Consider the following 13,017-nt stretch of genomic DNA (forward strand, 5'->3'; position numbering starts at 1 on the left):
ATAGAGTTAGATGTGAAAAGACACGAGGAGGCTCAAGTGGAATATAAACGCCAAATGGGCTATTTCTGTGCTGTATATAATATGTCATTCTATATGTGACTCACATTCAGAATAATTCTATAGTGACAGATAAACCTAGCAATACATGGGTACTGAAGTCTGGTGTTCAACGCCGGTTTGTAACCCACATATAATGCAATTCTCCAATGAGAGATACCTCCACTAATACATTGGCAATGGAATCAGGGGTTCCACTGCAGTTAATGACTCACAACCAGTGCAGTTCTACAGTGGCATATATGCCCAGTGTTACATGTCAACTGGGGTAAAATGATCCACATCAGTTCGTGACCCACACTCAGTACAATTCAGCAATGGCAGAAACTTCCAATATTACATGGCCACTATGGTCAGATGTTCGACCCCAGTCAATGAACGACACTCAATACAGTTGTACAATGATATATAGTCCCAGTAATACATATCCAGTCCGGTCAGATACTGCAGTCTGCCCAGTGCCTCTCAGTTATCACAACTCTATTGTGACAGCGAATCCCAGTAAGAAACAAACTTGAGAGAGCTTTTAGCACCGAGGGCAGGTGAAAGTATACAAAGTGTTCCAACAACAGCAATAACTTCATCATTTGCGTGTCTGTAGATTACAGAGTTATGTTTTCTGTGAAAGGAACGGAATAAATGAGCAGTAGGAATTTGGCTAATGTGGACTTCCGATTTATTGAAATTATGTCACTGCCCCTGTCATTTAATGGTCATCACTACATTGTCAGATACAGAACAAGGCCAAATATGGATCACACACAGAGTTACACAACGTCAATGACTATAATCACTTACCAGGAAGAGCAATGACTGCCAGGATCACTGTTAGCGTTAGTGTTTTCTTAGAAGAATCACTCAACACTCAGAGTCGGTTCCAATGCTGATGCAGCTTTTATTACGCTCAGCGGGGAGGAAAAACTCAGGACCGTATCCAGGTTTCTATCCACAGAACAAAGGGTTACATGCACGTTTATATGTTTCACAACAGTTACCAAACAGTTTACTACAGCTACACAGCCCATCACGGCTGGACACAAGCCAATCACAATGATTATTGATTACATATAGGTTCTTTTAACCCAATAGAATTCCCCTAGTATCCAGGGAACAATATGTTCCGTTATTGTCAGCTTGGGCTGATCGATGACTTTGTAGGTTCTCTCCCTAGTTCTTTCATCTGGGAGAAATAATTGGTTTATAACCTTGTTTACAGGAGATGGTTTCCCTCTTGTCTTTCTTCCTGGGGAATTAATTGGTTTATGACCTTGTTCACAGGAGATGGTTTCCTTCTTATCTCTGTCTTCCCGCATCCCAGGCATTCCTACAGTGGGCCTCACAGGGTTATTGCTTGGTCATTGAACGTTCAACAGTTCACAGCTTGACTACCTGATTTCCCATCATGCCTGGGCAGCCATTTTATGTGTGTATCCATTTTAAGCTTATGTGAGTATTGATATATCTAGCAGCTGCCGAATGCCTAGTATTCTGGTATATTCTAAAGGTGCGTACCTCCTACAACAACCACGTAGAATATTTTATCAATGATGGAAAATGTCGCAGGCATTTTCTGTGTTAAGCGATGCTGCCTCTTCGTGCTTTAGGCAATCTCTCTGAATTAAACTCTGAAATATTCGCGGAGCCTTTCAATTATACCCTGTGGGCTCCCCACTGGGACAGCCAAGTTGCAACAGAGTTGAAATTAGTTTCAGTTGTTTGAACAAACACATTACGGCCGCCGATTTGAGTCCCTCATGATATAGAATATGTTTAAATGCAAAATTCCGAAATTGAAGCTAAACGTCCCAAAACTGGAAAATGTTGATCAGACTTATTAAATAATGTAATTGGAAACAATGCTCTCTCTCCAATGGCCATGTTCCTTCAAACACAATCAGACTCATTGTAGAGATTGTATATTGTTCTGATGAATGTTTTGCACTCTTCTGTGTTAATTCAGTGATTACTTTCCAAATGTTAGCTGAGTCTCTCGGGTCTGCTCTACTTCACTGTGGTATGCGGCTGCCTACTATAACTCTGGATATGTAATTTTCAATTAAAGTGCAGTGCTCATTTTACTGTAGAACACTCATTTGTTGTACCTTAGAGTCAGCAATGAGAAAGGATCCATTTTTCCATAGCACCTCAAACAAATACAACATGTCACCCAATTAATGAAACACCTCGAACTAATAAAATAAGGTGTAATTTTCACTCATAGTATAAATCTTAAAAGTACGTTTTCATTCTGGGTAATCTGCGATATATGCCTTCAAAGGCAATGGGAAAACATCGCCAGTGGTGTAAAATAATATGTTCGGGGCTCTGCATGTTTGTAATGTAGACAAATTTGCTGGTGATACAAAGAGAAGATGGGAAAGCAAGTTGTGAGGAGGATGCAAACAATCTGCAAAGCGATATCGATGGGCTCAGTGAGTGAGCAAACAATTGGCAGCTGCAGTATAATGTGGGAAATATGAGGTTATCCACTTTGGTAGGTAAAACAAAAAAAGCTAATTATTACTGAAATGGGGAGAGATTACAAAATGCTGTGGAGCAGAGGGTTCTGGGAGTCATTTTACAGAAGAACATAAGAAATAGGAGCAGGATTAGGCCATATGGCCCCTCGAGCCTGCTCCGCCATTCAATAAGATCATGGCTGATTCGATCATGGACTCAGCTCCACTTCACTGCCCGCTCCCCATAACCCCTTATCCCCATATCATTTAAAAAGCTGTCTATTTCTCTCTTAAATTTATTCAATGTCCCAGCTTCCACAGCTCACAGGGCAGGGAATTCCACAGTTTTACAACCCTCTGAGAGAAGAAATTTCTCCTCATCTCAGTTTTAAATGGGTGGCCAATTATTCTAAGATCATGCCCTCTAGTTCTAGTCTCCCCATCAGTGGAAACATCCTATCTGCATCCACCTTGTCAAGCCCCCTCATAATCTTACACGTTTCGATAAGATCACCTCTCATTCTTCTGAATTCCAATGAGTAGAGACCCAAACTACTCACCCTTTCCTCATAAGTCAACCCCCTCATCTCCGGAATCAAACTAGTGAACCTTCTCTCAACTGCTTCCAAAGCAAGTATAGCCTTTCGAAAATATGGAAAACAAAACTGCACGCAGTATTCCAGGTGTGGCCTCACCAATACGTTAAATAGCTGTAGCAGGACTTCCCTGCTTTTACTCTCCATCCCCTTTGCAATAAAGGCCAAGATACCATTGGCCTTCCTGATCACAAAAAGTTAGCATGCAGATACAACAAGTAATTCGGAAGGCAAATGGAATGTTGGCCTTTATTTCAAGGGGGATGGAATATATAAGTATGTAAGTCCTGCAGCAACTGTACAGAGCACAGGTAAGACCACACCTGGAGTACTGCATACAGTTTTGCTCTCCTCATTTCAGGAGGGCTAAACTTACATTGGGGACATTTCAGAGAAGGTTCACAAGGTTGTCTTATGAAGAATGCTTGAACAGGTTGGGACTCTACCTATTGGAGATTAGCAGAGTGAGAGATGATATTGTGGAAAGGTGTAAGATTCTGAGAGGGCGAGACAGGGTAGATGCAGAGAGGATGTTTCCTCTTGTGAGGGAATCTAGAACTCGGGGAGATAGCTTCAGAATAAGGGGTTGCCCATTTAAAATGGGGATGAGGAGGAATTTCGTCTCTCTGAGGGGCGTGAATCTTTGTATGTCTACCCCTGAGAGCTGTGGAGGCTCAGTCATTGAATATATTTAAGGTGGAGGTAGAAAGATTTTTGAACGATCGGGAGTCAAGGGTTAGGCGGAGATGACAGGGAAGTGGAGTTGAGGCCAAGATCAGATCAGCCATGATCTCACTGAATGGTGGAACAGGCTCGAGGGGCTAAATGGCCTCCTCCTGTTCCTATGTCCCTCTGTGTAAGGTCTGGGAAACACACGGTGGTGATCTGTGGAAACTTCAACTAAATGGTGTTGTTTTAAAGGGGATGCAGAAACAGAGTGACCGAGAGATTTACACACAGCAATATTTGAAGGTGGGTAGACTAGTTGATAAGGTTATTAAAAAAGAATACAGAGCCCTTGGCTTTATAACATGAAATAGATTACACCGGTGAAGAATTACACCAAAGCTTTATAAATCCCTGCTTAGGCCTCAGTTGGATCCTGTTTACAGTTCTGGGCACCACAATTTAGGAAGGATATCGAGGATTTGGAGAGAACATAAGAAATATATAAGAAACATTTTCTGTTGTTATTGAAAACACAAACACAGGTATTCACTGAAATCCAACCTGTTGGTGGCCACACACAGCTTGAAGAGAGCCAGGGAGACCGACAGAATCGGGAAACATCGGGGAATGGACAAGAGATATTGACAAGGACTAAAACCGCTTTGAGACCAGACAATTGCGGGAACCCCTGTGGTTAATGAAAGGGCTTTGGATGGTTGGTTTCCTGACACACTTGTAATGTGGGGAAAAATCACCGCCACGTGGATCTCAACTCTTTCAGAAGCAAGAGAGTGTGTAACCTGCGTCTATAACATAAAGTAATGGGGTCCTTAACGATTAAAGCCCATTATTAATTTTCTCACACACTTCAATTATGTTTATGAAATGAATTGATGGAAACTTCAATAACTGAACTTTACTGAGTTAAGGAACTTTAATCATTGAAGAAGTTTTATCCTCTATCTGATTTTACACACACTGCATTTTAGCAGAGTGAGTTAAAATGCCCATCGATCATGATACAAGGAACCTGGGGCTTTTTGAAAATGTATTCCACAGAAAAATATTCTCCAAAATAATGTTTCTGTCCGTGCTCAAACCGGGGATATTTCACATGTGTGGCGAACGTGATAACCGCTACACGACGGAAACCTCTGCTTACACCTCGACAAAAAGCATCCTGCAGTGCTGCCTCACTTCCCAGCAGCACATCAAAGCCGCAAACAAACCCATCGATTATTCCCACTTCCCCACCTCCACAGATACTCCCCGACCTGCTGAGTGTTTCCAGCATTTTCTGGGGTTGATGTGCGTCGCTTTCAATCTTTGAAATTTCACCAAGCAAAGAAACGGTCAATCGAACTGTCCCTGTAAGCACTTTGTTCGCGTTTAATCACAGGAATATCCGCAGTCGGGAGCAGAAAAGTAATTAAAACCGAATACCGGCTTCGGGACAATCAGAATACTTCGTCACAGACAAGGCACCGGAAGGCTGGAAGGTCGATCACACCGGTTGTGGGAGAGCTGGTTGGTGGTGACATGGAAGTGTCTGCAGTGTGCGGGACCAGACTGCTTCCACACATCCACAATGAATGTCCCACCCTTTATTTGGGAAAAGTACAACTGAGAGTGGACAAGTTCCATCCCGGTCGGAGCAATCTGAAGCTTTAACTGACTGACACCCTGGTTTTGGATGTCTTGCAACAAATATCGGTGTGAGTCTCTGTGATGCAATGGGTTAGCGTGTTTTGCTGTTAATTGAAAGGTTGGTGGTTCGCGCCCACCCAGGGGCAAAGCCTTTAATTGTGTTTTCCCCGAGGATTCGGTGCTGCACGGTTCCAGTTTGTCATTGTGAGTTTTGACTGCACAAACATATTCCGCAAACATTGCCAGCTCTGCTGTTATCCAGTGAGTTCCCACTCCAATACTTTTGTGAGCATTCAATTCAAGTGTCGAGTTTGATTGTATACAGAACTGTACAGTGATATCAGAAATATAACAAGGCTGTGGGACATTGTGTTTTGTTACTATTGAACCACGAACATGAATAAATCCATTTGTTCTAATATTTAATTGAGCAAGTTTTCAAAATGTTTCCACCCAATTTTGAACCAGGAACTTTTCGCATGTGAGGCAAATGTGACAACCACTACACTGCGGAAACACTGCATTTGAAGTAATGTGAGGAACATAACCAGAGATTTAACCTACACAGCTGGACTATACTTCGGAGCTGGTTTTACGAGAATAGAATGACAGTGATATATTTAGGAAGGCTGTGAGTGTGGTAGGAATTGATCCAGTGTTTCCCAGACTTTACACATAGGAACAGGAGCTGGCCATTTAGCAGCGAGTGGTTAGGATCTGGAATGTACTGGAGGCAGATTCAATCTTAGCTTTCAAACGGGAGTTGGATAAGTGTCTGAAGGAAAAATAATTGCAGGCCTAAGGGGAAAGGGCGGGGGAGTGGGACTCACTGAGAGTCGGCACGGGCTCGACGGGCCGAATGGCCTTCCTTGCTGTAACCATTCCATGATTCTATAAGTTAGTGGCACATTTCATAGTGTGGGTGGAAGCAGAACATTGCAAAGGGACATGGATTGAGTCGGCAAAACAAGATGCATCTGATTCAGGAGATTCGGGGGGCTTGGAAATTCGGGAGTTTAATGACTTTGAAAGGAACCTTTTTGTTTTGTGCAGTTTTGGTCAGAGAAATGTTTGTGAAAGGAATTTTTTGCACAGAGGAATGCAGCATTTAATCTTCTGCATTAACACTTCTTTCTGGGTGTCGGGGTCACATTTCTTTTCGATGTCATTCTTCCAGAATTTATATTTCCTTTGCTGTTTCACAATAACCAGACCCTTGCTCTAAAGTCAGTCGCACTGTTTCCCCAGTCTCATGTTGATGTTACCAGCAATGAACATTTTGAATCAGATCCCTAAATCACAGTGTGTAAAATGGGACATGTTTTAACAATTAACGTGGGGCTCGCACCCCTGAATTCAAGATTAAGATTCTCATGCTCGACCGATTGACCGAGCCGGGCTTCTGCCAAATGCACGTTTTTGTCGCTGATTGCAGCCAGGCGCCTGTTGGCTCCGCCCCAGATGTTTAAATTGCTGTCGAGGAACTACCAGGATCCTCTTGAATGGTGGACCAGGCTCGAGGGGCCGAAAGGCCTACTCCGGCTCCGAATCCTTACATGTTTATGATCTTATAACCTTTCACAGGAGAAAAAACTTGCCCCTGAGCATGCATGAGGAGAAAGCTCCAGAAAATATTCCCACTCGGTGAGCTTTCGCTTGTAAGTGTTAAGTCCTGACCCTGCAGTACAGACTCAGACGAGGCACATGCTGAAGTCAAGGTCACTCTGGACCTGCACCTTTATTTCACAGCTCTCAAGTGCCACACTTGCCTGAGACCTGCCTTTATATACCTGTGTGGAACAAGTATGCAGTGTCTCCTGCAAGTGCACCTCTGGTGGTAACGTATGCTTGTGGTTACAGGTCATATCTAGTTACAGTCATGTATAGCATGGTAAGATACAGTTATATACAGTAGTGTGAGATACCTGACATCAAACTCCCCCAAGGTCTTATTGTCTTTATAGATTCAGACTCTCAGGTGGTCTACGCTCTCGCGTGGAGCGTCTTAGTTGTGGTTCAGTTGTTGGCCTTGGTGCCTGTTTTTCTTTCAGTGTGATTGCTGGCATCTCACCTGGGCTGTCTGTTGAGACTGCCCTTTCCTCAGGTTATTCCCTCTGTCTGTCCACCAGGTGTGGTGTGAGTTCCATACTGTAGTCTGCCTATTGTCCTGCAGTATTGTTGGTGAATCTACTTTTTACTTGGTCTACATGCCTCCGGCAGGTTTGGCGATTGTCCATTTGTACAACCAGTAGCCTGTTTCCTTCCTTGCCTGTTACTGTCCCTGCACGTCATTTGGGACCCCTGCCATAGTTTAGCACAAGCACTTTGTCCCCTATCTCATTCCACCTCCCCCTCCAATTTAGGTCATGGTACTCAGTTAGCTTCCAGCGCTTAGCCTCAACAATTTCATGCATGTCTGGGAGGATTAACGAGAGCCTGGTCTTTAAGGTTCATTTCATCAATAGTTGCACGGGGGGAACCCCGTCAACGAATGTGGACGAGATCTGTATGCCAGCAGCAGTCGCGACAGGCGGCTCTGCAGTGTGGGACCTTGGATTCTGAGCATACCTTGTTTAATGATCTGCACTGCTTGCTCCGCCTGGCCATTGGAGGCCGGCTTTAACGCTGCCGTCTTAACGTGATTTATGCCGTGGTCAACTATAAAATCTTGAAATTCTGCGCTAGTGAAGCACGGACCATTATCACTGACCAATATGTCAGGAATTCTGTGCATTGCAAACATGGTTCTCAGCCTCTCCACAGTTGTGGAGGTGGTGCTCGAGTTTAAAATGGTGAACTCGATCCATTTTGAAAATGCATCAACGGCTTCGAGGGACATTTTACCCATGAATGGGCCCGCATAGTCTACATGCACCCGCGACTACGGTTTTTGTGGGCCAGGGCCAGGGGCTTAGGGGGGCCTCACTGGGGGCATTACTGAGTTGGGCACAAATGATGCACCGACGGATGCAGAGCTCCAAGTCCGCATCAATGCCAGGCCACCAGACGTGGGATCTGGCTATGGCCTTCATTAGGACGATCCCCGTGTGCTCGCGGTGGAGCTCTCGGACAAACGCCTCTCAGCCTCGCAAGGGCATAATTACTCGGCTGCCCCACATCAGGCAGTCTGCCTGTAGTGATAGTTCATGCCTGCGCCGATGGAAAGGTTTGATCTCCGCGGGGCAGGCATCGCGGGTCTCTGCCCAGTCACCAGTTAAAATGCATCTTTTGACTAAGGATAACGTGGGGTCGCTGGTCGTCCAGGCTCTGATTTGGTGAGACATCATGGGCGAACCTGTGGATTCAAAGGCACTGATTGCCATGACCATCTCACAGTCCTGTTCGTCCTAACCTTCTGTGGTTGCCAGGGGTAGCCTGCTAAGCGCGTCGGCACAGTTGTCTGTGCCTGGTCTGTGCCTTATTGTGTAGTTGTAAGACACCAGCATGAGTGCCCACCGCTGAATGCGCGCCGAGGCTTTGGCGTTAATTGCCTTGCACTCAGATAGCAGAGACGTGAGGGGTTTGCGGTTGGTTTCTAACCCGAACTTGGCCACGTAAAGGTATTGGTGCATCTTTTTGACATCGTACACGCACGCTTGAGCCTCCTTCTCAACCATACCGTACCCGCACGCCGCCCGCGAAAGTGACCTGGAGGCATAAGCAATGGGTTGTAATTTACCCGCATCATTGACGTGCTGTAAAACGCACCCGACCCCGTACGCTGATGCATCACATCTAAGAACTAACTTTTTACCTGGGTCAAAAAAGGCTAAAACACTGTTGGAACATAGAAGATTGAGTTCTTTATTGAAGGCGCGTGTGGGCGTCCCACCAAAACCAATCGCACCCCTTTCTAAGTAGCACGTGGAGAGGCTCCAGCAGCGTGCTCAAGTTCTGCATAAAGTTCCCAAAGTAATTGAATAGCCCGAGAAAGGCGGGCAGTTCCGAGATATTCCAAGGCCTGGGTGCCAGACGAATTGGTTCGGTTTTTGATTTTGTTGGGCGGATTCCATCAGCGGCAATCCTTCTGCCCAAAAATTCAACCTCAGGCGCGAGAAACAGACACTTGGATTTCTTAACTGTTAGGCCTACTCGATCCAATCAACTTAATACTTCCTGCAAATTGCGGAGATGGGAGTCGGTGTCTTTGCCCGTGATGAGTATGTCATCTTGAAACACAACCGTCCCCAGGATGGACTTGAGCAGACTCTCCATGTTGCACTGGAATATAGCAGCTGCCGACCTGATGCCGAATGGGCATCGATTGTACATAAAAAGGCCTCGATGTATGTTGATGGTGGTGAGTAGCTGAGACTCTTCGGTCAGTTCTTGCATCATATACGCAGATGTAAGATCTAGTTTCGAGAAAAGTTTTCCTCCAGCCAACGTGGCTAATAGGTCCTCTGCTCTGGGCAGCGGGTATTGATCCTGTAGGGAGACTCTGTTTATGGTGGACTTGTAATCCCCACAGATTTGTACGGATCCATCAGGCTTCATGACGGGGATGATGGGACTTGACCAGTCGCTAAATTCCACGGATGAGATAATGCCTTCCCGCAGGTCCAGTTCGTGTTCAATCTTTTCCATCATCACATAAGGCACATCTCTAGCCTTGTGATGGACCGGTCTGGCATCCTGTGTGATGTAGATTTTAACTTTAGCCCCTTTGAAGGTACCCACACCTGGCTGAAAGAAATGTGCAAAATGACTTCGAACTGTAGAGTAGTGTGAGATACATGACAGTAAGGTGAACGTGTGAACGGCCACACTGCGGAAACATCTCCACCTTCAGCACCAGGTCAGATGGAGATGCTGAGCGAGCAGGTGAACTGCAGGATCCCACTTTTTAGGAGCTGATCGTTGTGCCAAGCAAATGAGTTTTGCTTAATGACAAATAATTAAAGGTGCGAGACGCGGGATGTGAACGCACTTTTTCAGAGCAGACTGAACACAACAGCTTAGACCGCTCAGCTGTCCTGACTATCCAGTGCGGTGTATGGCCACCTGCAGGTTGATTTTGAACTTTTGTGTCTTGTCACAAGAAATAAATGAGGGCAACAGGTGTTTCTCTGACTGACACCGGGGAAACAGTGAGACAGACCTTGGAGCAAGGGTCTGGTTATTGCCAAACAGCAAAGAAAATACTAATTCCGGGATTACCCAGAAAAGCAGTGACCTCGACGTGTTTTGAACACACAACCTTCTGATCTGGAGTCAGACGTGCTACCGTTGCGCCACAAGCTCTACACAGGGAACTTAAGATGTTCCTCTATATGAAGATTCCGCAATACAAGGGGCTTTAAAATCCCCGCCCATTCCCACCAGGTATCAGAAGAAGCGCTCACCTGCCAGTCACCGTATGTTTTTTGTTTAACTTTTGTGTTGTTTTCACGGGAAATCATAATTAATTAACCCGTCATCTTCTTTTGTACAATGAAAGAAATGCTGACTGAGGGACAGTCGATACTTCAATCATTTGTTCTGTGCTTTGCATGTTAACTGTTAAACCATATCCCAGTTTACACACTGTGGTTTAGGAGTCTGGTTCAAAATCTTCATCGCTGGCGACACCAGGAATCTGGGGCAACTTTTGTCAAATTTATCAGCACCGGTTATTCCTACACGCGAAAGTTCCCCGATGGATCCATTTTCTCTCGCTAAAAGTATCTATTTATTGGTGAAATAAAGAGCAATTAAGGAATAAGGGAGCCCTTTTGCTAGGAGAATAAATAGCAAATAAAAACAGCAAATGCTGGAAATCTCAGCAGGTCAGTTAGCATTTGCCAGGAGATGAGACTCGCCTCCGGTTGTTGCCCTTTCGGAAATTTCAACATAATGTTCCCGCCTGGGATCGAACCAGGGACCTTTCACGTATAAAGCAAACGTGATAACCGCTACACTACGGAAACTTCAGGCACAGCTCGCACAACAGAGGGGAACTGACCAGTGAGCTCCCTCTGTGCTGATCACCACTGATTTTTAATGTGGAAGCAAGTCATCCTCAACTCCAGGGATTACCTCAGAAGAGAGGAGGATCAGGAATGTATAGGCTCACCTTAAACAACTTCTGTCCCACACTGAAAGTTCTCAATCCTTCTCCTCCGCTGCCCTTTACAGAAATGTCACGGATCACCCAGTCACCGTGTTCACTTCCACATCCTCACAGTGGGGCCACAGAGGCTCCTACCATCTCCCAGCGATCAGCGAACTCGCTCAATTTACAAAATTAAACCCGGGACACGTGTCCGGCAAAGGGTAGGAGAAGCGGGAGAGTGTGTAAGCTCGTTCTGTAACAGATAGTAGTGGGGTTATTAACGGCGATGACAGCAATCATTAATCCTCTCACACACATAGAAACATAGAAACATAGAAACATAGAAAATAGGTGCAGGAGCAGGCCATTCAGCCCTTCTAGCCTGCACCGCCATTCAATGAGTTCATGGCTGAACATGAAACTTCAGTACCCCCTTCCTGCTTTCTCGCCATAACCCTTGATCCCCCGAGTAGTAAGGACTTCATCTACCTCCCTTTTGAATATATTTAGTGAATTGGCCTCAACTACTTTCTGTGGTAGAGAATTCCACAGGTTCACCACTCTCTGGGTGAAGAAGTTTCTCCTCATCTCGGTCCTAAATGGCTTACCCCTTATCCTCAGACTGTGACCCCTGGTTCTGGACTTCCCCAACATTGGGAACATTCTTTCTGCATCTAACCTGTCTAAACCCGTCAGAATTTTAAACGTTTCTATGAGGTCCCCTCTCATTCTTCTGAACTCCAGTGAATACAAGCCCAATTTATCCAATCTTTCTTGATAGGTCAGTCCCGCCATCCCGGGAATCAGTCTGGTGAACCTTCGCTGCACTCCCTCAATAGCAAGAATGTCCTTCCTCAAGTTAGGAGACCAAAACTGTACACAATACTCCAGGTGTGGCCTCACCAAGGCCCTGTACAACTGTAGCAACACCTCCCTGCCCCTGTATTCAAATCCCCTCGCTATGAAGGCCAACATGCCATTTGCTTTCTTAACCGCCTGCTGTACCTGCTTGCCAACCTTCAATGACTGATGTACCATGACACCCAGGTCTCGTTGCACCTTCCCTTTTCCTAATCTGTCACCATTCAGATAATAGTCTGTCTCTCTGTTTTTACCACCAAAGTGGATAACCTCACATTTATCCACATTATACTTCATCTGCCATGCATTTGCCCACTCACCTAACCTATCCAAGTCACTCTGCAGCCTAATAGCATCCTCCTCGCAGCTCACACTGCCACCCACCTTAGTATCATCCGCAAATTTGGAGATACTGCATTTAATCCCCTCGTCTAAATCATTAATGTACAATGTAAACAGCTGGGGCCCCAGCACAGAACCTTGCGGCACTCCACTAGTCACTGCCTGCCATTCTGAAAAGTACCCGTTTACTCCTACTCTTTGCTTCCTGTCTGACAACCAGTTCTCAATCCACGTCAGCACACTACCCCCAATCCCATGTGCTTTAACTTTGCACATTAATCTCTTGTGTGGGACCTTGTCGAAAGCCTTCTGAAAGTCCAAATATACCACATCAACTGGTTCTCCTTTGTCC

The 13,017-nt window shown here is 45.3% G+C and overlaps 1 non-coding gene across 1 annotated transcript; it reads right to left on the bottom strand.

Annotated features, from left to right (window-relative positions):
* Positions 1 to 11,264: 11,264 nt before the first annotated feature.
* Positions 11,265 to 11,337, bottom strand: trnai-uau (transfer RNA isoleucine (anticodon UAU)). The gene has a single exon. It is a non-coding gene; the product is annotated as a tRNA-Ile (tRNA).
* Between the last annotated feature and the right edge of the window lie 1,680 nt (positions 11,338 to 13,017).

The sequence above is a fragment of the Pristiophorus japonicus genome, unplaced genomic scaffold (assembly GCF_044704955.1).
Source record: "Pristiophorus japonicus isolate sPriJap1 unplaced genomic scaffold, sPriJap1.hap1 HAP1_SCAFFOLD_91, whole genome shotgun sequence".
Classification (NCBI taxonomy): domain Eukaryota; kingdom Metazoa; phylum Chordata; class Chondrichthyes; family Pristiophoridae; genus Pristiophorus; species Pristiophorus japonicus.